The sequence below is a fragment of the Delphinapterus leucas genome, chromosome 4 (assembly GCF_059928025.1).
Source record: "Delphinapterus leucas isolate spDelLeu-1000000601 "Yukka" chromosome 4, BTC_Dleu_Yukka2, whole genome shotgun sequence".
In the NCBI taxonomy this organism is placed as follows: Eukaryota; Metazoa; Chordata; class Mammalia; order Artiodactyla; family Monodontidae; genus Delphinapterus; species Delphinapterus leucas.
In genome coordinates, this window is record NC_143132.1 from 34,971,342 (window position 1) to 34,998,446 (window position 27,105).

Sequence of the window (27,105 nt, forward strand, 5' to 3'; positions counted from 1 at the left end):
TGTTAAACCCAATGGGCAGTGTTCAGTTTTCCTATTTAATCTCTGAAGATTTGGAACTGCAGATCATTTTTTTCTCATCTATTGAGAAAGAAAAGTGTAGAAATTTGTGACAGAATTTGAGCTAATAAAGATGTTTAGCCACTGTGAGATATGAGAAAGAAAACAAGTCAAGGACAAGAGGATTCCTGAATAATGATGAGTGCACAACAGAGGCTGGATATCGGACACCTGAAATAGTGCCACATGGCCCAACCATTAGGTTTTGTTCATTGCTTGCTAAGCTGGGTGTGTGAGCTCAAAAAAATAAGTTTGAATGAAGCTAGAGTTGGAGATTTACAGGGTGAGAATAGTAGAAGATTAGTAGGGCTGAGAAACTTGTGCTGGTGACCATGTCACATAATACTTAGCCATGGAATTCAGTTAGTAAGGGTGGTTAAAACAATAAGGGAATTAAAAGATCTTTGTTAGTGCTAGATACTGATTTAGCAAGGCTAAGAAAAGTGGTTGACAAAAAGTGGTTGAAAGTTGTTTGTGGTTAGATAAGAGCAGTGACTGGACTTATCCAGACTGCCTGAGTTCTCATCAGGGCAAACCCACGTAAAACTTGGCAAATTACTTTGCCTCTCTATGCCTTCATTTTCTCTTTTTTTCTAAATTTTATTGGAGTATAGTTGATTTACAATGTTGTGTTAGTTTCAGGTGTACAGTAAAGTGATCCAGTTATACACATACACATATTCATTCTTTTTTAGATTCTTTTTTCGTATAGATTATAACAGAATATTGAGTAGAGTTCCCTCTTGATATACAGTAGGTCCTTGTTGGTTATCTATCTTATATATAGTAGTGTGTGTGTGTGGTCATCCCAAGCTCCGGATTTATCCCTCACCCCTCCACATTCCCCCTTTGATAACCGTAAGTTTGCTTTCGATATCTGTTAAGTCTGTTTCTGTTTTGTAAATAAGTTCATTTGTATCATTCTTTTAAATTAGATTCCACATATGAGTGATATCATATGATTTTTGTCTTACTCTCTCTAACTTCCCTTCTCTCTAGGTCCATCCCCTATACCTTCATTTTCTTAATTGCAAAGTATAGTGAGGATTAAATAAGAATAGTTAATTATTTAATGAGTTCTTAGGATAGTGTCTATCATATAGTAAGCACTATATGTTAGCTATAATTATTACTATTATTATTTATGGATAATATACTTACTTTAGGAGGAAAGTATGGCTTTTCCATCCCTATATCCATAACACACATTCCAATTTCTCCATATTGATATTTAACTTATTCATTGATTCTGGATATGGAATACTTAAACATGGAGGAAACATGAGGATGGGTAGTTTTATTTATTTTACAAATTAAATATTTGAATGCCTACTATTTGTAAGGCATTATAGTAAGGCATTATGATCACGTAAAGAACTTTGATATAATCCATTAAGATATTCACAATAGTAGACAATTCATACATGAAAATTTAAACAATGACAGCTCAAATAGTATACAGTTGTATTGATACCATATTTTAAAATTTAATGAAATTTTAAAGCCCTATCATTTGTCTTCCTTCCTCTTGCTCTTTCTCCCTCTGCCCCTCAGTACTATAAGTATTATCTTCTTTGAAGTAATGGAATTTAATTAGATATATATTCCTTGAAATTTCTCCATTGAAATATTCTAAAACTTGATAAGGCAATGCTTACACAATTCTATAAATTTATAAAAATATCATTGAATTATACATTTAAAAAGGTGAATTTTATGGTGTATAATTACAACTCATAAAGGTAGTTTAACAGTTTATCTTGCATAAGACTGTAACTAAGACTCTCCATTGAAAAGGTGGATCTAGTGGCTGGCAAGTATCGGTATCCCAGTCTCTAAACTGACATCCACTTATTTCTGGATTAAATTCAGCAGAGGCAATGGCCAGCCAAACGTCCCCTCTACCACCTGCCAAGCCTCTCAGGGGACCCTGGAGGAAGAGAAGTTCATTCTGTCTTCAGACTCATTCACCCTCTCTACTTAGATGGCCAAGTGGTGAGTGTTCAATGTGATGGTGATTGTTACCACCTGGAAACCAGAGTGAGGTGAACAACTTTTCCAGAGATGGTATTTAATTGTTTTTAGGTGATAATCATTTTCAATTACTTTTGTCCTAAGTTGTATGAGAACCAGTAACATAAAGGTGAAAGGCTCTAATTTTTGTGGCAAATCCTCTGAGCATCTGGTCCTCTCCATTAGAATTTAAGCAATTTCCTTTTACCTCAGACCTACCCAAGAAAAACAGTCATTTTTATTTCACTCAAAGTACAGGCATCCTTTATGCCTTTATGTTATCTCTAGTGATTATTTTATATCTGAAAATTTCAGTGCTTCTCAATTGTTTCTTATTTGAAAGTTTTGCAAACTTTCAGGTGCAAGACCTTGTAAGAAAGAATCAGGTAGCTGAGCTTATCGTAATGGAGTCATTCTGAAAAGATTGCAGCGATTCTTCAGAATAATAGTTAATAATAATAACACACTGCTTTCTACAGTCTAGGAGAACTATTTTATACTGCTTTTCAGGAAGGTGACTATGAAGGATAAATGCAAGTTTTTTTTTAAAGACTTAAAAATTAAACAAAAAAATTTAAAACAATGTATCTGTCAACTTTACCTAAATGAAACTCAGGTCTCTGGCAAACCTTGCCAGTCCAGAACCAAGCAGAGAGCCAGAAAATGGGGTAGCGGGGTGGGGGCAGGGGCTTTTTTATCATATAAAATTTGTCACAAAGCCCATGGGTTAAAGCCTCTTGGAATATGCTTATAGGAAGTTACCTCCTACCCCCATCACCTATTATATATAGTAGCTTGAATGGTGGTCGCCCAAAAGATATGCCCATGTCCTAATCCTTAGAAACTGTGAATGTTACCTTATTTGGGGAAGGTCTTTGCAGATACAATTAGATTAAGGATCTTGAGGAGATCATCCTGGATAATCTGGATGGGTCCTAAATCCAATGAGAGTGTCCTTAGAAGAGAACTGCAGAGGAGATAGTCACAGAGAAGAGAAGGCAATGTGACTGTGAAGGCAGAGATTTGAGTGATACAGCCACAAGTCAGGGAATACCAACAGGCACCAGAAGGTGGAAAAGGCAAGGAACAGATTCTTCCCAGAGCGTTCAGAGGAAATATGACCTTGCCAACACCTTTCAGACTTCTGGGCTCCAGAACTGTGAGAGAATAAATTTCTGTTGTTTTAACTCACCTAGTTTCTGGTAATTGGTCTTGACAGCCTTAGGATACTGATAGACCTATTCAGTTTTTTTAAAATGAGTTCTCAATGATTGCAGGTGGGAAGCCGCAAATCACATGGCTGAGGGATTGCTTTAGAACAATAATTGGCTTATATATATACCACCTATTCAAAAATAGGATTTGAGGTAGTTAATAAAAATACTTGTGTTAAATGAAACAATACTTGACAAAAGCAAAAAAACAACAAATCAGAACAGAAAAAATCCATGACATTTGAGCTCAGACCTTAGTTCTTAGGTTCCTAGAAGTAGCAAAAGCAAATAAGGAAAGATGTTAGGTATTTATAATTCCATAAAGTTTGAATTGTTTTTACTAGTTAGAAATCTATAAATGATGGGTATTGAGTAACATTTTGAATAATATACTTGGAATCCAATTTTAGATTAACTACAAAGGGCTTTCCTAGATAGTTTTTTCCTATGGATAGCAGTATGTTATTGTTGTAATGAACATAGACCTTGGAAATAGGCTGCCTGGGTTTAGATCTCTATCTGCCAGTCACTTGCTGTGTGACCATGGCAAGTTAATCTCTTTGTGCCTTAATTTCCATTTCTGTAAAATGGGAATGATAATAGTGTATGCTTTCATATTGAGAAGATTAAATGGCTCAATACATATAAGGTATTTAGAACATAGCATATAATAATCATTCATTAAATGCTAGCATTTATATTTCTTCAAAGGCAAAACAATAGCAAAGGAGAGTGATGTGTTCCATATACAAACTTTGCAATAATCTAGATTAGTACAAAGGTTCTGGTGGACGCTAACACTGAACTGAGGTTTTCTAAAGAAACTCTCTAACCAGGAGCCAATGTGTTCCTTGGATCAATGTTAGTAAACAAATGCTTGTTACCAATCCATAAAGAAAGATATAGGAATTGAGAGAAAGTGCTTAAAAACTTCAGTGTCAATTTGAATAATTTTATATCTGAAAAATATAATATAAAAAATATGGGCTTGTATTTGACATTTTATAATTTTTATTTCTCTAAAAAATGATTTTAATTTTATTTTATGAAACTAGTGATCCATGACTGATTGTGGGGGAAATAACTTTTCCTTCATCACTTGTAGTTTGATAAGCTTTGTGCTAGACAGAACCAGAACTCTTCACAGAAAATTTGTTATCTGCAAGTACCCTGATGAGTACAAGCTAGATACTCCCAAATTCTCATTTTTTTAAAAAAGGGATTATACTGACTTGGAACATTTTAAAAATAATTAGAATTTATGTTTTACATGTTCAAGCTCAAAGCTAAATTATTCACATAGGGCCTTGTCAGAGATGCTGATCTATTCAAATTGCATTGTAAGATGACCATGCCAAGTTATTGAAGGACAAATTGTAAAGGGTGGGGAAGTTGGCTAGGATACTACCCTGTTACATATTCTTTAGGTAGAAAGGTCTTTGGAGTTGCATAGGTTGAGCCCACTGACAATAAAGAAACAGGCAAAGGATGGTTCAAAAGACTATAAAATGCCTATTTACTAAAGCAAAATAATCTGGGTGCTTTAACCATAAACCTAGTCATACCATATTCTGCTGTAGGACATAAAGTTTTAACCTGAGAATAATAATTTCTCATATTTTGGACTTTGAATTCTAGACTCAAACTCCATCATTTATGAGCCATATGACCTTGGGCAAGTCACTCTCAAAACTTCAGTTTCATCTTCTATAGTATAGATTATAGTAAAGCATATCATTGGGAAGATATGACATTACAGTATGATAATATCAAGACCATCACTGGAAGAGTACTGGCCCAAGGCAACTCAATTAATTTAGGAGGAGGAGGCAGAATTGAGCTATTATGACTATATCTAATAAATGTTACAGCAGGTAGCCTTCCCAACTCTTCCTTCAGCCCAATAGAAGGACTCTCCTAATTGCCCCACCCAAAGGACAAAGAGCTCTGATAATATTGGGGTGGGCGAGTTATAATTATGATAGATCATAATGCTTTAGGATACTGCTTGTGTAAAAATTAATGACAGTCGTCTTCAAAATGAGCCTTTGCAATATTACATTTCTAAATTCCATATAGTGTATAATTGTGGGGGTTTTTTTCCAAGGAAGTTCTCTTTAAAACTAAATTATAGAGAAAAAAGAAACTGACATAAATTAACTTTGGAAAACACTGTTTTGACTATATACTGTAAGGGAAAATAAAGAACTATACATAAACACTGTAATCTAATTGGTAAATTTATTTTTCACAAGGGTATGGGCTAGGAATTCTGCAATTCTGCTAGGCTACTCTGCATGTCCCACAATTGAAAAAAGTAAGTAAATAAATTGTAGACAATGGAAGCCAGGTTTCTGGCTGTCAGAGATTGAGGTTATAAATAAGCAATGGGGGAAAGATAGCATAGACCCTGTGGTGCTAGAGTCAGAGATAGGAATATGAACTCAGGTACACACACACACACACACACACATACACACAAAAATATCAATACCAAAGAATGTGTATACATTGGTTTGTTTAATACATATATTTCTTAGCTCTGTCTGCTGAGAAGATAGGGAAGCAGTGACACCCCAGTAACAACAAGCATACCCAGCACCCAGATCTTAGTTTCTAAACACCATTCCCCAATAAAAAGAACCAGGGCTCCTTGAAGAAATGACTGATTCAAGGAGTGGCTAGGGGAAATTCAAGATAAGCCTGGAGCATTTTATAGTGCCAGAAAGTAAAACAATGATTTTTAAAAAAAGAATATGGGGGCATGTCAAAAGGACCACAGGAGCCTCAAGTCGTCCTCAGAAAGAATCCTCAAATGGTCAAAGCAGGAATCATTTGAGCAATAAAATAAATAAGAGTAGTATTGGACTCTTAGTAGTAGTAGTATTTATAACCCAAAAGAGCAAAGTAAATATCAGTGAGTATACCCAAATGTATATAATTGATTGAACAAATACGTAAATGGGGGAGAAGGGAAAAATCTTCCTTCAGAAAAGTTCCAAATAATTTATGTAGAGCCTCCTTACTCTAGGCAGTGGGGCTTAATTCTCCTCCACTGAAATGTGAGCTGGATTTAGTTACTTGCTTCCAAATTATAGAATATGGAAAGCAGAAGAATAGGAAATTTATAGTGGAGAAACCTGTCAGACTCCATCTTAACTAAGCAATCAAAGTTAACACCACAAGTGACAAGACATGTTGATATGAGGTACCCCTTGATATGATTTGATAAGAAGCATACTTCACCTCTGAGAGTCTTTCCCAAAATCCACTGAGAATTCCTAATTATGAGAAAATATCAGTCAAAACCAGATTGAAAGATGCTCTACAAAATACCTGACCAGGTACTCTTAAAAATCGTCCAGGTCATGAAGTACAAGAAAAGACTGGGAAACTGTCACCAACTGAAGGATACATGATGACTAAAAGTAAAATGGTGTCCTAGAATGGATTCTGGAATAAAACAAGATGAAATATTAATAAAATATCCAGTTCAGTTAATAGTATTACACCAAAGTTAATTTCTTAGGATTGATAAATGTCCGGAAGCTGGGTAAAGGTATATGGGAATTCTTTGTGCTGTCTTTGCAACTTTTCTATAAATCTAAAATTATTTGAAAATAACTGTTTTTATGTTTATAATGTTAACTAAGATAAAATATTAATATTTGTTGATTTTGGAGAGAAAATACGTGCAGGTTTCAAAAACTATTTTTCTATGATTTAAATTTTTTCTAAAAGAAAAATTATTGCAATATTCATTTCCCCCCTTTTATCCCCAGCGGTGTTTAGTGCTTACACAAACCTTAATGTTAATAAAAATATATGCTAATATTTTAGTAATATCATAGTTAATCAAAAATTTCTGACTCTTACTGGAATTAAGTGTAATAGATTTTCTGAGCTTAACTCTTTGAGTTTACAAGGCTGCCACTTAGTTATCTGGTGGCATAGTGTTCTGAGAAATTTAAAGGAACTGCTACAAGTACCTAATTAATCCTTACAAAGTTGAGATAATCTGATTCATTAAAAGAACAATGTGTGCCTGTCACCGAACTAGAAATTTTTAATTACCATTTTGTACTTTGCTGATAACTTGATCTTCAGTGAAAAGAAGTGACTGTCTTTATGTGATGTACCACAAAGTTTAAAGTACAGAACTTTAGGAAATATAGAAAATCACAGATAAATGGCCTAGATTTTAAGAATTTTTCTCCTTTTGAGATCATTTTCCCTATACTATTATATTTTTAAAATAATTTAATAGCAACTCCTCATTCTACTTGTCTTTCTAACTAGTTATTTCATTTTAGTAGCTAATACAAAAATTTCACACAACACTGAGAAGCGTAGGCCATTGAATACTTGGAAATTGCTTTTCAGTTTGTTAATTTTTCCACTATTTGCTTCCGTCTATTTTCATTCAAATGTTTCCATCTTTTCTGGAAATGTCTTCTATTTTTCAAGATTTTCTTTTCTTTTATGCTCTTTTCTTTTTATTAGCAGTTGTAATAATGCCTTTAAAACTTGAAATGACTCACAGTATTCAAAGACAATGCAATGAAACACAGGTTATTAACTTGATATTGGTATTAAAGATTTTTTTTTAACAAAGATTCTGTCCTTACATAAAATTAACAATCTAGGTATAAACTTACCAATGTCAAAACTTCTTTTGAGAACTTCCTTGAGATAATTAATCTTGCAGATATCCCTGCTTGGCCACATTTATGAACACTTCCTAAATTAACTATTATGTGGGAAGGTAACATTTCCTAGACCAACCATATTAAATTATTTCATGAGAGCATTTATCATTTTACCCGACTCACTGTTCTACTAGTTATACTGTACTTCTGAGCTAAAAAAACTGTTTGACAGAGAAAGGTTGAAACTTTTCCTTAGTAGGATGAGGTCAGAAGATCTAAGAATAGCTCCAATATAAAAGGATTGTAGAGATGGGATTTGAGGTACACATTTCTGTGAAGTTATCACTACTTATTAAATGACAGATACTCGTGCAGTATCTAGGTTTGTTTTTTCTTTTTCTTTTTTTGTGAACAGTATTTGGAATAGAATTTCTTGCTCATTAAAATCGATACTTCTCCAGAGTATGGGGAATGTAGTTTAAATTAAAAAGATATATATATGTATGTGTATGTATAAAGAAACTTTGATTCAATATTTTACCATAAGCTGAATTTTCTACAAAAGAACTATGCATAGAGTTTCTTAATCTTCCTATCACCCATCTCCATTGTTAAGATCAGCTGGGACTTCAGCTTTAGGTCAGATGGAGTAACAAGTACTGGATTTACTGTACTATATGAAACAATAACAACAACAAAAATATCAAATCAAGGTGCTGGGCATCAGGCAACCAAAGAAAGTGATCCCTGAGAGATGGAAAACAAATGAGGTGAGCCCTATAAATGTCCTAGCTTACTGCCACAAGAGAATTTCCAAGCCACAGTTCAGGGATGAGGAACATAGGCAGAATGTGGCCTGAGGAAGTGGAAGCTGAGGTCCAGAGAGAACAAGAAGGCTAGAGTTCATAGGACAACACCATAAAGGAGAGAACTGCACAGAGAAATAACCTAGAGTCATTCACATGGTCCCTGCTGAGTATCCCACAGAGTACTGATCAGTCTTTTCATTTGAGGAAACTGCTAGAGACTGTGAAATAACCATTCAAAAGAATTAAAGAGAACAGTGCTTAACATTCACACAGGGCCAGGAAGAATACTGGTTCCCTTCAGCCAGACTAGAACAACTCATAATTCACGTGGCATTGTGTAGAGTACTCAGGAAAACCTTGTCTCAGTAGTGGGGGATAATTAGCTCTATGCTGGGTGCTTTTCTGGAGCCAACTAACAACTCCTAAAAGCAAGACCCTAAGGATCTGTTTCCAAGTAACTTAACTGCATGTATGAAGGAAGCTTAAGAATATTTATAGGAATAAGAAAACATCCTCTCAACAAGTAAAGTTTACAAGTTCTGGCATTCAATCAAAGATTTGCAGACGTGCAATGAAGCAGGAAGACATGACATGTATTGAGGAGAATAATCAATCAACCAAAAATGACTTAAAACTGACACAGGTGTTAGAATTAGCAGACCCAAGGACAAAATAGCAGTTATTATACCTGGAATACTTATGTCTAAAAAGTTAAGTAGAAATATTGAAGATATGAGAAAGACCCACTCAAACTTCTTGAGGTAAAAACTGCACTGTTTAAAATGAAAATTTAAGGTATTAAAGAAATAGCAATAGAAAATATGCAAAATTTAAAACAGAAAGAATAATTTTAAAAAAGAGAATGCAAAGAACACCAGTGAGCTGTGGAACAATTTTAAGCAAACTTTTATATATGTAATTAGATCCCTGAAGAAGTGAAAAGAGAAGGAGCATACAAAAAAATTTGAAGAAATAATGGCGAAAATTTTCAGAATTTTATGAAAAGTAAGCACCCACATTCTAAGAAGCTAAATGAGACTTAAGCACAAAAAATGTGAAGAAAACTACACCAACACACTTTGTAATGAAATTGCTTTAAACCAGTCTCATAAAGGGAAAAATTTTCAAAGCAGCCACAGGAAAAAAGGCATATTGTATACAGACAAACAAAAATAAGGAAGACAGCAGATTTCTCATTGGAAAAACTCAAAAAGTAGAGCAACATTTTTAAAGATGTGAAAGAAAGATTGACAGCCTAGAGTTTAATATTCAGTGAACATGTTCAAAAATGAAAGCAATAAAAGATAGTTCATACATACAAAAGATGAATTCATTTTGAGAAGACCTACGCTACAAGAAATTTAAAATTTGTCAAGCAGATGAAAAATGATGCCAGATGAAAATATGCATCTAAAGAAATGAAGAGCATCAGGAAAAATAGCTACATGGGTAAAAAAATATGAATTTTTTCCTATAATTTAAATTTTATTCAAAAGATAACTGACTGTTTAAACAAAATAGTTGCAATGTATTGTGTGTTTTATACCAAGTAAAATGAGTTTAAAAATAGCATAAAGACTAAGAAGTAAAAACAGAAGTAAACTATCTTCAACTTACATATGGTGTATAAAATCACTTGATGTCATAAAGTGATAAAGATGTATACAAAAAAATATTAATACAATTAGTAAAATAACAAAGCAAAGAGGTATAACTAATAATTCAACAAAGGAGATGAAATGGAATTGCTAAAAAAATACTCAATTCAAAAGTGGGCAGTAAAAGGAGGGAAGCTGAACAAAGAACAGGAGGAACAAGAAGAAAACAAATAAGAGATAATAGACTTAAACCTAACCATACCAATAATCATATTAGATATAATAGGTCCAGATATTTCAATTAAAAGGGGATTGTCAGATTGGATAAAACAAAAAGACCCAACTCAATGCTGCCTATAATAAATTCAATTTAAATATAAATATACAAAAGAGATGCTACGCTAACACTATTCAAAAGGAAGCTGGAGCAACCATACTAATATCAGACAAAGTGGATTTTGAGGCAATATCACCAGGGACAGAGAATATTATTTCATAATGATAAAGGGGTCTATTTATCAGGAAGACATATAATCCTAAATCTTTGTGCATCTATAAACAGATTTTCAAAACACATAAAGCAAAAACTGATAGAACTGCAAGAAGAAATAGACAAATCCACTATTATAGTTGGAAATTTCAATACTCTTCTCTCAATATATGATAGAATAGACAGAAAATCAATAACAATATAGAATATTTGAACATTATCAACACATTTAGCTTAGTGGACACCACTAAAGCACTCCATCAAACAACAGTAGAATGCACACTGAGTACACATGGAAAATTTACCAGGAATTTATTTATATAGACAATAAAATGTCTCAATCGCTTTAAATGGATTAAATTATAAAGAATGTGCACTCTGACCCCAATGGAATTAAATGAGAAAACAATAAGAGATATCTGGAAAATCCCAAAATGGTTGATAATAAATAACACACTTCTAAATAAGACATGGATTAAAAAAGAAATCAAAATAGAATTAGAAAATATTTTAGACTAAATGAAAAAATAAAAGCACAATATGACAGAAATTTAGTGGGATGCCACTAAAGCAGTAATTAGGGGAAAATGTATAGCACTTAAAATCTGTATTATAGCAGAAGAAATTCTCAAGTCAGTAACCTCAGCTTCCACTTTAAGAAGTTAGAAAAAGAAAAGCTAACTAAGCCAAAGTATGTAGAAGAAATTAAAAGATCATAACAGGAGTCAATGAAATAGAAAACAAAATTAATGGAGAAAACCAAAGAAACCAAAACCTAATTTATTGGAAAGATTGATAAAATTGGTAATTCTTAGAAAATTAGCAAATTCATTCCAACAATATATAATAAGGATTGTAATCATGAGCAAATAGGGCTTATTTAAGGAATGAAAGGTTGGTTTATCATTTAAAAAGTAATATAATTTATCATACTGAAAATCTAAAATGAAAAGTAATGTGATTATTCTCCATAAACACAGAAAAAGAATTTGACAAAATCCAATATCCATTACTGATAATAATTCTAAGCCAACTATAAAGAGGAGGGACCTTCCTCAACCTGATAAATACCGTCTATAAAAATCCTTCAGCTAACATACTTAGTGGTGAAAGACTAAATGTTTCCCTTTAAAATCAGCAACAACACAAAGATGTCCACTCTCACCACTTTCATTCAATATTATACCGAAAATTCTGGACAGTTCTATCAGGTAATATAAATACATAAATAATCCTTCTAAACTGGAAAGGAAGAAGAAAGTCTGTCCTTATTCAAAAATGATGTGATTGTCTATGTAGATAATTGAGTGGAAACTTCAAAAAAGCTACTAGAACTAATAAGTGAGTTTAGTGAAATTACAGAATATCAGATCAAAACACAAAAATTAATTGTATTTCTGGACACTAGCAACTCATGAGAGAGAATTAATTTTTTTTAACTTGCAACTACAATAGCGTCAAAAAATATGAATTACTTAGGGATAAATTTGGCAAAAGTTGTACAAGGTCTGTATGCTGAAAACTGCAAAATATTGCTTTAACAAATTACAGAACACCTAAATGTAGACACATACCATGTTCAATGATAGGAAGAATCAATATTGTTAAGATGTCAGTTCTCCCATACTAATATATAGAATCAATGCAATCCCAATTAAAATCTCAGCAGACTTCTTTTTCAGAAATTGAAAAATTGATCCTAAAAAATTCATTTGGAGATTCAAAGGACTTGGAAGAACCAAAGCAAGATTTAAAAAGAAGAAAAAACATGGAGGACTAATACTACCTGATTTACAATACTTATTATAAAGCTATAGTTATAAAGGCAATGTAGTAATGGGGCCAAAAGAGAAATATAGACTATAGGAACAGAATTGATAGTCTAGTAATAGACTCATACCTACGTGGTCAATTGATTTTTGACAAAGGTCCAAAGACAATTCAGTGAGGAAAGAATAATCTTTCAATAAATGATACCTGAACAATTGGATTTCTGTATGCAAAGGAAATGAACTTTGATCTATACCTCTCACCAAATATAAAAATCGTCAAATAGGATCAAAAAATTGTTAAACCTCAAACTGTATGAATTGTAGAAAAAACATAGGAGAAACCCTTCTGACTTGGGTTAGGCAAATACTTGATTCAAAGGTAAAAGCATTGCCCACAGAAAAACATATTGATAAATTTAATGTAATACAATTAAAAATGTCTCTTCCTTGAAAGACATTCTTTTTTTAAGAGCATAACTATTCAGCATATTTATTTATTTTATATAACATTTGAAATACAGTCCTTTGCCCTCCTTGTCATTGCTTTTCTTTTTTTTTTATTCAAACAGAAAGTCACAAAAATTATAATCATCCTCATCAGTTCACTCAGTCCCATGTAATTAATTTTTTTAATCTTTTGTTAGCACATTTATGAATTCATCAGTTTTCCATTAGAGTTCTGAAAATGCTTATTTATTCAGTTCAACAGTATAGTCAGTTACCAAAAACCTGTACTCATCAGAGTCTTTTCCATGAATTCCTTGAAGATGAAACCCTTTTATAGGAACATTTTTGCAAAAGCATCAGAGTACACCCAGAACTGTCTGTAAATGACAAAAGGCTTAAAAATGACCACAGTTAAAGATTTGACGAAAGTTCATAATAATGCAATTGACAAGGGAATTTAGTTATTTCTGAGATATACATTTTAAAGTAATAACTAGAATTATGATTTATAACATTATACCAGAACATATAAGATTTTTAGAAATTTCATGTAATGTCTGAAACATTTATATTAACATATTTCCATACAAATAACCCAAAGAAAGTTTAGTATTAGTAGGGTTTTTTTTGGTTGGGTTATTTTTATACTGCAGGTTCTTATTAGTCATCAATTTTATACACATCAGTGTATACATGCTAATCCCAATTGTCCAATTCAGCACACCACCATCCCTACCCCACTGTGGTTCTCCCCCTTTGGTGTCCATACGCTTGTTCTCTACATCTGTGTCTCAACTTCTGCCCTGCATACCAGTTCATCTGTACCATTTTTCTAGGTGCCACATACATGTGTTAATACACGATATTTGTTTTTCTATTTCTGACTTACTTCACTCTGTATGACAGTCTCTAGATCCATTCACATCTCAATAAATGACTCAATTTCATTCCTTTTTATGGCTGAGTAATATTCCATTGTATATATGTACCACATCTTCTTTATCCATTAGTCTGTCGATGGGCATTTAGGTTGCTTCCATGACCTGGCTATTGTAAACAGTGCTGCAATGAACATTGGGGTGCATGTGTCTTTTTGAATTATGGTTTTCTCTGGGTATATGCCCAGTAGTGGGATTGCTGGATCATGTGGTAATTCTATTTTTCGTTTTATAAGGAACCTCCATACTGTTCTCCATAGTGGCTGTATCAATTTACATTCCCACCAACAGTGCAAGAGTGTTCCCTTTTCTCCACACCCTCTCTAGCATTTGTTGTTTGTAGATTTTCTGATGATGCCCATTGTAACTGGTGTGAGGTGATACCTCACTGTAGTTTTCATTTGCATTTCTCTAATAAATAGTGATGTTGAGCAGCTTTTCATGTGCTTCTTGGCCATCTGTATGTCTTCTTTGGAGAAATGTCTATTTAGGTCTTCTGCCCGTTTTTTGATTGGGTTGTTTCTTTTTTTAATATTGAGCTGCATGAGCTGTTTATATATTTTGGAGATTAAGCCTCTGTTCGTTGATTAATTTGCAAATATTTTTCCCATTTGGAGGGTTGTCTTTTCGTCTCGTTTATGGTTTCCTTTGCTGTGCAAAAGCTTTGAAGTTTCATTAGGTCCCATTTGTTTATTATTGTTTTTATTTCCATTACTCTAGGAGGTGGATCAAAATAGATCTTGCTGTGATTTATGTCAAAGAGTGTTCTTCCTATGTTTTCCTCTAAGAGTTTTATACTGTCCGCTCTTACATTTAGGTCTCTAATCCATTTTGAGTTTATTTTTGTGTATGGTGTTAGGGAGTGCTCTAATTTCATTCTTTTACATGTAGCTGTCCAATTTTCCCAGCACCACTTATTGAAGAGGCTGTCTTTTCTCCATTGTATACCTTTGCCTCCTTTGTCAAAGATTAGTTGATCAAAGGTACATGGGTTTATCTCTGGGCTTACTATCTTGTTCCATTTATCTATGTTTCTGTTTTTGTGCCACTACCATACTGTCTTGATTACTGTAGCTTTGTAGTATAGTCTAAAGTCAGGGAGTCTGATTGCTCCAGCTCTGTTTTTTTCCCTCAAGACTGCTTTGGCTATTCGGGGTCTTTTGTGTCTCCATACAAATTTTGAGATGATTTGTTCTAGTTCCGTAAAAAATGCTATTGGTAATTTGATAGGGATTGCATTGAATCTGTAGATTGCTTTGGGTAGTATAGTCATTTTCACAATACTGATTCTTTCAATCCAATACCATAGTATATCTCTCAATCTGTTGGTATCATCTTAATTTCTTTCATCAGTGTCTTATAGTTTTCTGCATACAGGTCTTTCGTTTCCCTAGGTAGGTTTTTTCCTAGGTATTTTATCCTTTTTCTTGCAATGGTAAATGGGAGTGTTTCCATAATTTCTCTTTCAGGTTTTTTATCATTAGTGTATAGGAATGCCAGAAATTTCTGTGCATTAATTTTGTATCCTGCAACTTTACCAAATTCATTGATTAGCTCTAGCAGTTCTCTCGTGGCATCTTTAGGATTCTCCATGTATAGTGTCATGTCATCTGCAAACAGTGACAGTTTTACTTCTTTTCTGATTTGGTTTCCTTTTATTTCCTTTTCTTCTCTGATTGCTGTGGCTAGGACTTCCAAAACTATGTTGAATAACAGTGGTAAGACTGGACATCCTTGTCTCATTCCTGATCTTAGAGAAAATGCTTTCAGTTTTACACCATTCAGAATGATGTTTGCTATGGGTTTCTCATATATGGCCTTTATTATGTTGAGGTAGGTTCCCTCTATGCCCACTTTCTAGAGAGTTTTTATCATAAATCGGTGCTGAATTTTGTCAAAAGCCTTTTCTGCATCCATTGAGATGATCATATGGTTTTTATTCTTCAGTTTGTTAATATGGTATATCACATTGATTGATTTGTGTATATTGAAGAATCCTTGAATTCCTGGGATAAATCCCACTTGGTCTTGGTGTATGATCCTTTTAATGTGTTGTTGGACTCTGTTTGCTAGTATTTTTGTTGAGGATTTTTGCATCTATATTCATCAGTGATATTGGTCTGTAATTTTATTTTTTTGTAGTATCTTTGTCTGGTTTTGGTATAAGAGTGATGGTGGCCTCATAGAATGAGTTTGGGAGTGTTCCTTCCTCTGCAAATTTTTGGAAGAGTTTGAGAAGGTTGGGTGTTAGCTCTTCTCTAAATGTTTGATAGAATTCACCTGTGACACCATCTGGTCCTGGACTTTTGTTTGTTGGAAGATTTTTAATCACAGTTTCAATTTCATTACTTGCGATTGGTCTGTTCATATTTTCTGTTTTTCGTGGCTTAGTCTTGGAAGGTTATACCTTTCTAAGAATTTGTCCATTTCTTCCAGGTTGTCCATTTTATTGGCATAGTGTTGCTTATAGTAGTCTCTTAGGATATGTTGTATTTATGCAGTGTCTGTTGTAACTTCTCCTTTTTCATTTCTAATTTTACTGATTTGAGTCCTCTCCCTCTTTTTCTTGATGAGTCTGGCTAATGCTTTATTGATTTTGTTTATCTTCTCAAAGAACCAGCTTTTAGTTTTATTGATCTTTGCTATTGTTTTCTTTGTTTCTATTTCATTTATTTGTGCTCTGATCTTTATGATTTCTTTCCTTCTGCTGACTTTGGGTTTTGTTTGTTCTTCTTTCTCTTATTCCTTTAGGTGTAAGTTTAGATTGTTTATTTGAGATTTTTCTTGTTTCTTGAGGTAGGCATGTATAGCTATAAACTTCCCTCTTAGAACTGCTTTTGCTGCATCGCATAGGTTTTGGATCATCGTATTTTCATTGTCATTTGTCTCTAGGTATTTTTTGGTTTCCTCTTTGATTTCTTCAGTGATCTCCTGGTTATTTAGTAACATATTGTTTAGTCTCCATGTGTTTCTGTTTTTTACGTTTTTCTCCCTATAATTCATTTCTTATCTCATAGTTTAGTAGTCAGAAAAGATCCTTGATATGATTTCAGTTTTGTTAAGTTTACTAAGCCTTGATTTGTGACCCAAGATGTGATCTATCCTGGAGAATGTTCCATGTGCACTTGAGAAGAAAGTGTAATATGCTGTTTTTGGATGGAATGTCCTATAAATATCAATTAAAGCTATCTGGTCTATTGTGTCATTTAAAGCTTCTGTTTCCTTATTTATGTTTATTTTGGATGATCTGTCCATTGGTGTAAGTGAGGTGTTAAATTTCCCCACTATTATTGTGTTACTGTCCATTTCCTCTTTTATAGCAGTTAGCAATTGCCTTATGTATTTAGGTGCTCCTATGTTGGTGCATATATGTTTATAATTGTTATAAACAATTGGATTGATCCCTTGATCATTTCTTGGATTGATCCCTTGATCATTATGTAGTGTTCTTTCTTGTCTCTTGTAACATTCTTTATTTTAAAGTCTATTTTATCTGATATGAGTATTGCTACTCCAGCTTTCTTTTGATTTCCATTTGCATGGGATATCTTTTTCCATCCCCTCACTTTCAGTCTGTATGTGTCCCTAGGTCTGAAGTGGGCCTCTTGTAGACAGCATATATATGGACCTTGTTTTTGTATCCATTCAGCAATTCTGTGTCTTTTGGTTGGAACATTTAATGCATTCACATTTAAGGTAATTATCGATATGTGTGTTCCTAAGACCATTTTCTTAATTGTTTTGGGTTTGTTTTTGTAGGTTCTTTTCTTCTCTTGTGTTTCTCACTTAGAGAAGTTCCTTTAGCATTTGTTGTAGAGCTGGTTTGGTGGTGCTGAATTCTCTTAGTCTTTGCTAGACTGTAAAGCTTTTGATTTCTCCATCGAATCTGAATGAGATCCTTGCCTGGTAGCAAAATCTAGGTTGTAGGTTCTTCCCTTTCATCACTTTAAGTATATCATGCCACTCCCTTCTGGCTTGTAGAGTTTCTGCTGAGAAATCTGCTTTTAACCTTATGGGAGTTCCCTTGTATGTTATTTTTCATTTTTCCCTTGCTGCTTTCAATAATTTTTCTTTGTCTTTAATTTTTGCCAATTTGATTACTATGTGTCTCGGCATGTTTCTCCTTGTGTTTATCCTGTATGGGACTCGCTGTGCTTTCTGGACTTGGGTCGCTATTTCCTTTCCCATGTTAGGGAAGTTTTTGACTATAATCTCTTCAAATATTTTCTCTGGTCCTTTCTCTCTCTCTCTTCTCCTTCTTGGACCCCTATAATGGGAATGTTGTTGCATTTAATGTTGTCCCAGAGGTCTCTTAGGCTGTCTTCATTACTTTTCATTCTTTTTTCTTTATTCTTTTCCACAGCAGTGAATTCCACCAATCTGTCTTCCAGGTCACTTATCTGATCTTCTGCCTCAGTTATTCTGCTACTGATTCCTTCTAGTGTAGCTTTCATTTCAGTTATTGTATTGTTCATCTCTGTTTGTTTGTTCTTTAATTCTTCTAGGTCTTTGTTAAACATTTCTTGCATCTTCTCGATCTTTGTCTCCATTGTTTTTCCAAGGTCCTGGATCATCTTCACTATCATTATTCTGAATTCTTTTTCTGGAAGGTTGCCTACCTCCACTTCATTTAGTGGTTTTTCTGGGATTTTATCTTGTTCCTTCATCTTGTACATAGCCCTCCCCCTTTTCATCTTGTCTATCTTTCTGTGAATGTGGTTTTTGTTCCACAGGCTGCAGGATTGTAGTTCTTCTTGCTTCTGCTCTCTGCCCTCTGGTGGATGAGGCTATCTAAGAGGCTTGATGGGAGGGACTCATGGTGGGTAGACTGTTGCTTTGGTGGGCAGAGCTCAGTAAAACTTTAATCCATTTGACTGTTGATGGGTGGGGCTGGGTTCCCTCCCTGTTGGTTTTTTGCCCTGAGGCAACCCAACACTGGAGCCTACCTGGGCTCTTTGGTGGGGTAATGACAGACTCTGGGAGGGCTCAGGCCAAGGAGTGCTTCCCAGAACTTCTGCTGTCAATGTCCTTGTCCCCAGCGTGAGCCACAGCCCCCCCTCTCTGCCTCTGCAGGAGAGTCTCCAGCACCAGCAGGTAGGTCTGGTTCAGTCTTCCCTGGGGTCATTGCTTCTTCCCCTGTGTCCTGATGCACACAGTAATTTGTGTGTGTCCTCCAAGAGTGTAGTCTCTGTTTCCCCCAGTCCTGTCGAAGTCTTGTAATCAATTCCCACTAGGCTTCAAAATCTGATTCTCTAGGAGTTCCTCCTCCCGTTGCTGGACCCCCAGGTTGGGAAGGCTGACGTGGGGCTCAGAACCTTCACTCCAGTGGGTAGGCTTCTGTGGTATTAGTGTTCTCCAGTCTGTGAGTCTCCCACCCAGCAGTTATGGGATTTGATTTTACTGTGATTGCCCCCCTCCTCCCGTATCATTGTGGCTTCTCCTTTGTCTTTGCATGTGGGGTATCTTTTTTGGTGAGTTCCGATGTCTTCCTGTCGATGATTGTCCAGCAGCTAGTTGTGATTCTGGTGTTCCCGCAAGAGGGAGTGAGAGCATGTCCTTCTACTCTGCCATCTTGGTTCCTCTTTGAAAGACATTCTTAAAAGAATGAAGTGACAAGACACAGGCTGAGAGAAAATATTTGCAAAGCATTTATCTGATAAAGGACTTCATCCAGAATATATAAAGAACTTTCAAAACTCAATTATAAGATAGTTTGACTTTGCAGCCCACTCTCTGCTCTCCTGGACAGTACAAAGTGTGTTTTGGAGTCATCAAGTACACCAACTAAGCTGCAGTGATAAGTTTATATAGGGAAACTAGGCTGCAACATCTAATTAAAGCATAGGGCATGCTGGAACCAGGAAGTAACACTGAAAATGGTGGAGAAAAGTGATCCAGGATCTGATGGGTCAAGGGAAATTGTTCTAGTTAGATTGTGCAAATAGCTTGGCCAGTCTAGCAAGGCTGTTCAAGGTTCAGGGTCTACAGGTTGCAGCATATATTTTAGTCCTGGCATGAGTGAGGAGTGGTGCCATTCAGTGGACAGTGAGAGGCTTCACATAGAGAGTTTCAGTAAAGAGTCAATCAGAGATGCATCATGGCTGTGGGGATCTGTGTATTCATCATGCAACCCCAGGCTGTGGAAGTTACAGTATGTAGCTCTACTGGAGTAAAAAGGTTTTTGCTGAGAGAATTTCCTTTAAGGGTCTTATTCCTAAAGGAGACTAAAGTAATATATGCAGATTTGGGCTCAGGTTTGAAGACTTGAGACAAACCCTCCCTTAGAGGGCAAGTGCAGAAGAGCCAAAAAAGGAGACAGAGGAGACAGAAGTGTTGAAAAAGGCAGAAGGAAAAGAAGAGTATTTACAGATATCAAAGGAAGAGAATGCTTCAAAACAGACTTCATTAAAAATTAAAGAGCAGGGCTTCCCTAGTGGTGCAGTGGCTGAGAGTCTGCCTGCCGATGCAGGGGACACGGGCTCGTGCCCTGGTCCGGGAAGATCCCACATGCCACGGAGCGGCGGGGTCCGTGAGCCATGGCCGCTGAGCCTGTGCATCCGGAGCCTGTGCTCCGCAACGGGAGAGGCCATAACGGTGACAGGCCCGCGTACCGCAAAAAAAAAAAAAAATATATATATATATATATATATAGTTATAAGAAGAATATATCCACAAAAAATTATGTACATTCTTGTGATTATTCTATCTTATTGCCCTCAATCTTCTTTACCTTCACCTTGGTCTTCCACTCTAGCAATAGAGAGTAGGGAAGACACAAAAGTAAACATTCCCACAAATATTTATGTAATCACAATAAAATCTGGTCAACTAAAGCTCTTCAAACAAGCAAACCTGGTAAATTAATCAGTTAGTAAATTGGATTCTGGCAAATTGTGTTCTCTGCCTGCCCTTGGGTTCCTTGAGATTCCTTTGTATCCTTGTAAGAAATTTCTTCTCTTTTTATTTAAACTAGTTTAAGGTTAGTTTTTATTGCTTTCAAAAAAACCCTTGACTATCACACACTGTCACATATGGCTGCTTTCCATATGCATGTAAACATGTTTCATATCTTCCCTTTAACTGTCAAACTTCTTAAATGAGTTTATATTCTATAATCCCATTACCTCCCTTCTCAGTTACTCCTGGTGCTTTCTACCTAAGCTACACTGTCAAAACTAGTCTTTCCACAGCTGCCAGTGAGTACCATGTCAATAACTCCAGTAGAACAATTCTAGTTTTTATGTAGCTTGATTTTTCAGTAGCATTTGACATTGTTGATTTTCACTCTGGAAATGCTTTCTTTGGTTTCTTTAACAAGTTTTCTTTTTTTTAGATTTTCCTTGTACTGATTGTCTGTACCTTTTTGATCTCCTCTGTCACCTCTCTCTTTATTACTTGATCCTTAATGTCAGAGTTCCTCTGGAATTTTTCCCATTTTTGTTGTTTTCCCCCTTTTTTTGTTTGGTTTGGTTTTTGTTGTTGTTTTCAGAAATGGTATCACTACCTACCCAGTTGCTCAAGAGGGAAAACTGGCATTCATGTAGTCATCCTTGATGGCTTCTTTTTCTTCATTGAGCATATAAATCTTAAAAAGTCAACCTCCAAATTGCTCTCAGATTTATCCACTTTTCCCCTACTTTCCTGTGGGTGCCAAGCACCCTTCTCTATTCCCAGCATGGTGGTCCCCACTGGTCTACTCCAATGGCTTTCTCAGTGGTCTCTTGCATTCAGTCAATCCCTTCTTTAATCTATTCTTTACTCTCAGCTAGAATATTAAAAAAGTAAAAAGTAAAAGCATAAAATGAGTTAAGTCTTGCTTAAGACAATTTAATATATTTCAATGTCTTTTAGAATAAAATCCAAGCTACTTAAATGGCTTACAGGGCCTCCCACAATGTGGGTGGTCCTCACCTATCATCTGAGTCTTGTCTCTTACATACCTTCTTATATTTCTTTCACAGTTAGTTTCTTCTAGCTTTAGTGAGGTACTGTTAACACTCTGGCCTCTGGGCCCTCAAAAAGACTGACTTTTCCCTGAGCCTGGAAATCCTGCTCCATTCCCTACTTTCACCAAGTTACTATGCACCCATCTTTGAGGTTTCAAATAAGATGTCGTCTCCTTGACCCAACCCTAGGTTGTCAAACACTAGATTGGATCCCATAACATCCTGCATATCTCTTTTATAATGCCTACTACACATACAATTACTTATTTAATGCCTATACTCTCTGCCGTACTATAAATTCCATGAGAGCAAAACCTAAATCTATTTTATTGCTATCTCCCTAACACCAAGCCCAGGCCAGGCTGATAACAGATGCTAAAAAGATTATGAATGAGTAAATGAATGGCTTTTTCTCTAGAATCTACTGTATGACTATTATAAAGTTTTCTTTGAGATGAAGCAAAAGCTCTCCCTAAATCTAGGCTAGTCCTTGGCATTAATGACTTTAAGTTCTAACTATACACTGTGGATATGGTAACCTGTCATAATTTCTCTCCTTTGTTATTTGTTCTAAAACTGCCCTGCCTCTACCCAACTCACTTAAAGTCCCTAATTATAGGATAAAAAAAATATATTAATTGCTTTCCCAAAGGTCAGTGTTAAATGCATATCATTTTTTTTCTGGGGGCAGAATCTCTCTTCCCTCTCTTTGTCCAATTGGAAGGATAATATTATCAGATTTGCTTATTGCTAAAATGCTATCCCTAAGAATATAAGAGAAAGAACACACAGCTTTTAGTAGGAGCTGTGGGCTTTACCCAGAATAATAGGGCACCCTCTGACCTTTATGTTTTGGAATACTAAGTAAGAAAATTAGCCATCAGGAAGAAGGGTGACACTGAAGACTAACTTTTCCTCCCTCACAATTTTGTAGATCTTAGCCCAAATGTTTTTAAAATTGATATGTATTTTTTTTCTTATTTAAACCTTTAAATATTTAATTTTAAAATATTTCAAAATCATCAAAAATTATAGAAACTAACATAACGAATGGCATACTACTCCATAAAATTGATATGTATTTTTGAATAATTCTTTTAATCTGGGATAACAAAGTGGTTCCCAAGTACTGGACTCATGTGCCAGCTCTCTCTGATATCTGTGTCAGTGGCCAACTGAAGGCAGAATAAATGAAATTAACTCTGCAGGAGTAAATAGTGCCAAGATCCATGACATACATTGGAGAGAACCCAAGCACAGGCCTTAAACTGCATCCTAAAATCAAGGCCATATCAGCAAAATTACTTGCACATAAATTTGATTTAAGAAAAGAAGAGTGAAAGAAGGCAGGTAAGTAAAATATCAATGTAATATGCTTGGTAGTTGACACTAGAAGTACAAGAGGAAAAGGCACATCAACATACATACGTTCACTACATTTCATCAATCTGTGGTGCCCTCCTTCTCCATGTCTTTCATCTATGAAATGGAGGTTCATCTTACAAGTGATGATGTGTCAAATTTAAATGGAAATATGTTCTCTTTCTTAGTGATGCACATAATGATGTGCCTTATAATCAATGGCTGACTGACTGATTAAAATACAGTCGATTGGAATAGATGATGAAATACAGTTACAATCGGCCTTCTGTATTTGCTTGTTCCGCATCCACAGACTCAACCAACCTCCCATTGATTTTCGATTTTCGATTTTTTTTTTTTTTTTGCGGTACACGGGCCTCTCACTGTTGTGGCCTCTCCCCTTGCGGAGCACAGGCTCCAGACACACAGGCTCAGCGGCCATGGCTCACGGGCCCAGCCGCTCCGCGGCATGTGGGATCTTCCCGGACCGGGGCACGAACCTGTGTCCCCTGCATCGGCAGGTGGACTCTCAACCACTGCGCCACCAGGGAAGCTCCGATTTTCGATTTTTGATCTGCAGTTGGTTAAGTCTGCAGATGCAGAACCCACAATATAAGGGGCCAACTGTAGTACACCATTTTATATAAGGGACTTGAGAATCCGTGTATTTTGCTATCAAGGGTGAGGAAGTAGTGGTCCTGGAACCAACCCCCTGGTGGATACGGGAAGGGGAGCACTGTATTTGCTTATAAATATGTACTGGCACTATATGTTCATTGCCACATTCTCAATTCATGTCACAACTGGCCATTCATTTTTACGTTTGGCAGAATTTCTGCATACCTTATAGCCTAAGAAAGAGAATGAGAAATGTAAGTAATAGATATATTTGATGGAGAGATATAATGTGTCAAAACCTCCACAGCTAGCAACAACCCAGAAAAGGCCAATAAACTCTGTAGCAACCATTACCATTGAATGGATCAGTAAAGACCCTGTATTCTTGAGAAAGAAGTCTTTAGAGAAATAGATATAGAAAGAAAGAGGGTGGAGGTGGAGAGAGACAGACAGAGAAGCACACAATATGCAGATATGTAAAAGCACCAATATAATTTTCTTCTATTTAAAGATGTCAGGAATATCTCTCAAGTTAGGCAGCAGGACTTCAAGGTTTTTTGTGCTTTTTTCTTACTTAGAACTTTCTTTTTTAATGTGTACATTGACTGATAACATAATTAGTTGAGTTGGAAAATGCCAAATGAAAATGAAAAATCTAACACATGCTGCATATGAATGTCTTCTCAGGAAATTCTTGTAGATACTTTTTCCTGTCAAGCAGTGTATGTCAGAGAATTGTACCTAAAGAAAGAAGACTATCAAACAATGGCACCAAAAATAATCAAAATATGCTCAGTGGTACTCAAGAATTGCAGAGGAAGAAAGAAGAACTTTATGTTAAAAATTTTTAAAAAGAAAAAACTAATCCCTTAGAGCACACGCACACACAAATAAGAACTAATCACAAAGAAATCTCTATATTGCCTTCCCACAAATGTTCCTTACAAGGTAGTACATTATTTTACAAGTCACTATCAATCAAAAGTCACTTTTAGTAAGGTATGGCTGTGACTGACAAAGGCTTACCCCAGTGGACTCAGTTATTTGTATTTTTTTTCCTGAAAAAATAGCAAGATTTTTAAAATATTTGTTCTTGCATGTTTCAGAAAGCTCCAGAGTAAGTCAGAGGAATTGAGAGAGGTAGAAAACAGCTTGTTCTTCTTCCCAACCACATCATATTAAGCATTGAGCATAAGCTTTCAAAAGAGACTCTATGTTAGGGCTGCAGGACATCAAGAAGAAAGTGATGGTGTACACTGTCCATTATCTCTAATGTTCCATAATTGGTTCCAAAGCATGATACTCTCAAAGTGTTTTCCTCTGCCTCATGGTGGATTTGGCTGGTGATTGCTTTGCTGATCATGATTCTTGGACCTTGGATCTGCTGCTTGCCTGCAGTTTATTTGCCTTTTTCTAACTCTTTTCCAGAAGAAAAGAGGGATCACCCTGCAGGGATACCACTTCATGACTGGGATAGCAATATTCAGTTTTTGTATATAGTTTTAACCCTAACTTTTCTGGTTGGCAGAGTGAGCTGCTCCTCACAGATGCATCTCCCAGAATGTTTTAATGAGAAATGAGAGGAGAGAGAATTTATTCTCATTGACTTCTTTACTCCTAAGTAGCCTTTCCTGAACGTGGAGACTTAAATTTTATTTGTTGCCTCAATTGATGTATTTTAGCCAGTGAAGCAAAGTTTAGCAATTTTCTTTGTAATTAGTACTAGCCAACCCATACAAGGGTGTTAGTTTATCTTTTTTTTTTTTTTTTTTTTTTTTTTGCGGTACGCGGGCCTCTCACTGTTGTGGCCTCTCCCATTGCGGAGCACAGGCTCCGGACGCGCTGTCTCAGCGGCCATGGCTCACGGGCCCAGCCGCTATGCGGCATGTGGGATCTTCCCGGACCGGGGCACGAACCCGTGTCCCCTGCATTGGCAGGTGGACTCTCAACCACTGCACCACCAGGGAAGCCCCAGTTTATCTTTTTGTTTTTTTAAATCAAAGTGATTTTCATCCATAACAACTTGGTGTATATATATATTCTCTTTTTCTCATCTCCATCAATGAAATAATAACAAAAAGGTTTTTAAATTCCTTGGACAAATGGAAATTTTAAATTTCAAATCTGTTGGCATCAACAAAGATGTTAAATATTGTCATTAAATTTTGTAGTTTGATATTTTTATTCTAGCACAAACTTAGTAGGAATGTTAAACAAAAAATGATTTAATGTGTGGCTAATTTTTATTAGAAATAAGCAAGATGATACATACGTTCAGCGTTTTTGAAAAAATCATTTAAAAAAATAAATTTATTTATTTATTTTTGGCTGTGCTGGGTCTTTGTTTCTGCGCGCAGGCTTTCTCTAGTTGCGGTGAGCAGGGGCTACTCTTCATTGCGTTGCGCAGGCTTCTCATCATGGTAGTTTCTCTTGTCGCAGAGCGTGGGCTCTAGGCGTGTGGGCTTCAGTAGTTGCAGCATGTGAGCTCAGTAGTTGTGGCTCACGGGCTCCAGAGTGCAGGCTCAGTAGTTGTGGCACATAGGCTTAGTTGCTCTGCCGCATGTGGGATCTTCCTGGACCAGGGATAGAACCCATGTCCCCTGCGTTGGCAGGAGGATTCTTAACCACTGTGCCACCAGTGAAATCCCTGAAAAATTCATTTTAATGCCAATTATTAGTCAAGATTCTTACCTACTTCAGAAAAATTTCTTATCTCTTTCAATTTGCTAGGCTAACATAATAGGGCTAAGCTTACCTTCAGTCAGCTTTTGGATCTTTTACTTGGCCATCCTGGAACCCAAACTAGTTTTTAAGTATAGCACCACCTCCACATTAGTTTCCTGGATTTGCATGAATTAATGTGTCATTGCACCTATTTCTCAAGCTGTGTTTTTTCCATTTTTGAAAAGTAATATTCTTGGCCAGCACTGTATGATATAAACTAATGATAGGACTCTCCATCCTCTGACTGCTGTATATGTAACATAGCTCTTAATTGGCAAAGTATGCTTTTGACAATTGAAAACATAAGCATAACAGAGAGGATAATGATACACACAAATCAATTAAACTGATTTGAGCCTGCAATGTTGGTGCATCATTTAGTTTTGCAGATGGGTATCCTTAATCAGACAGTATAGGAGATACCTCTGGTCCCAGAGAACTTTTACTTAAATCACTGAACCTCAAATA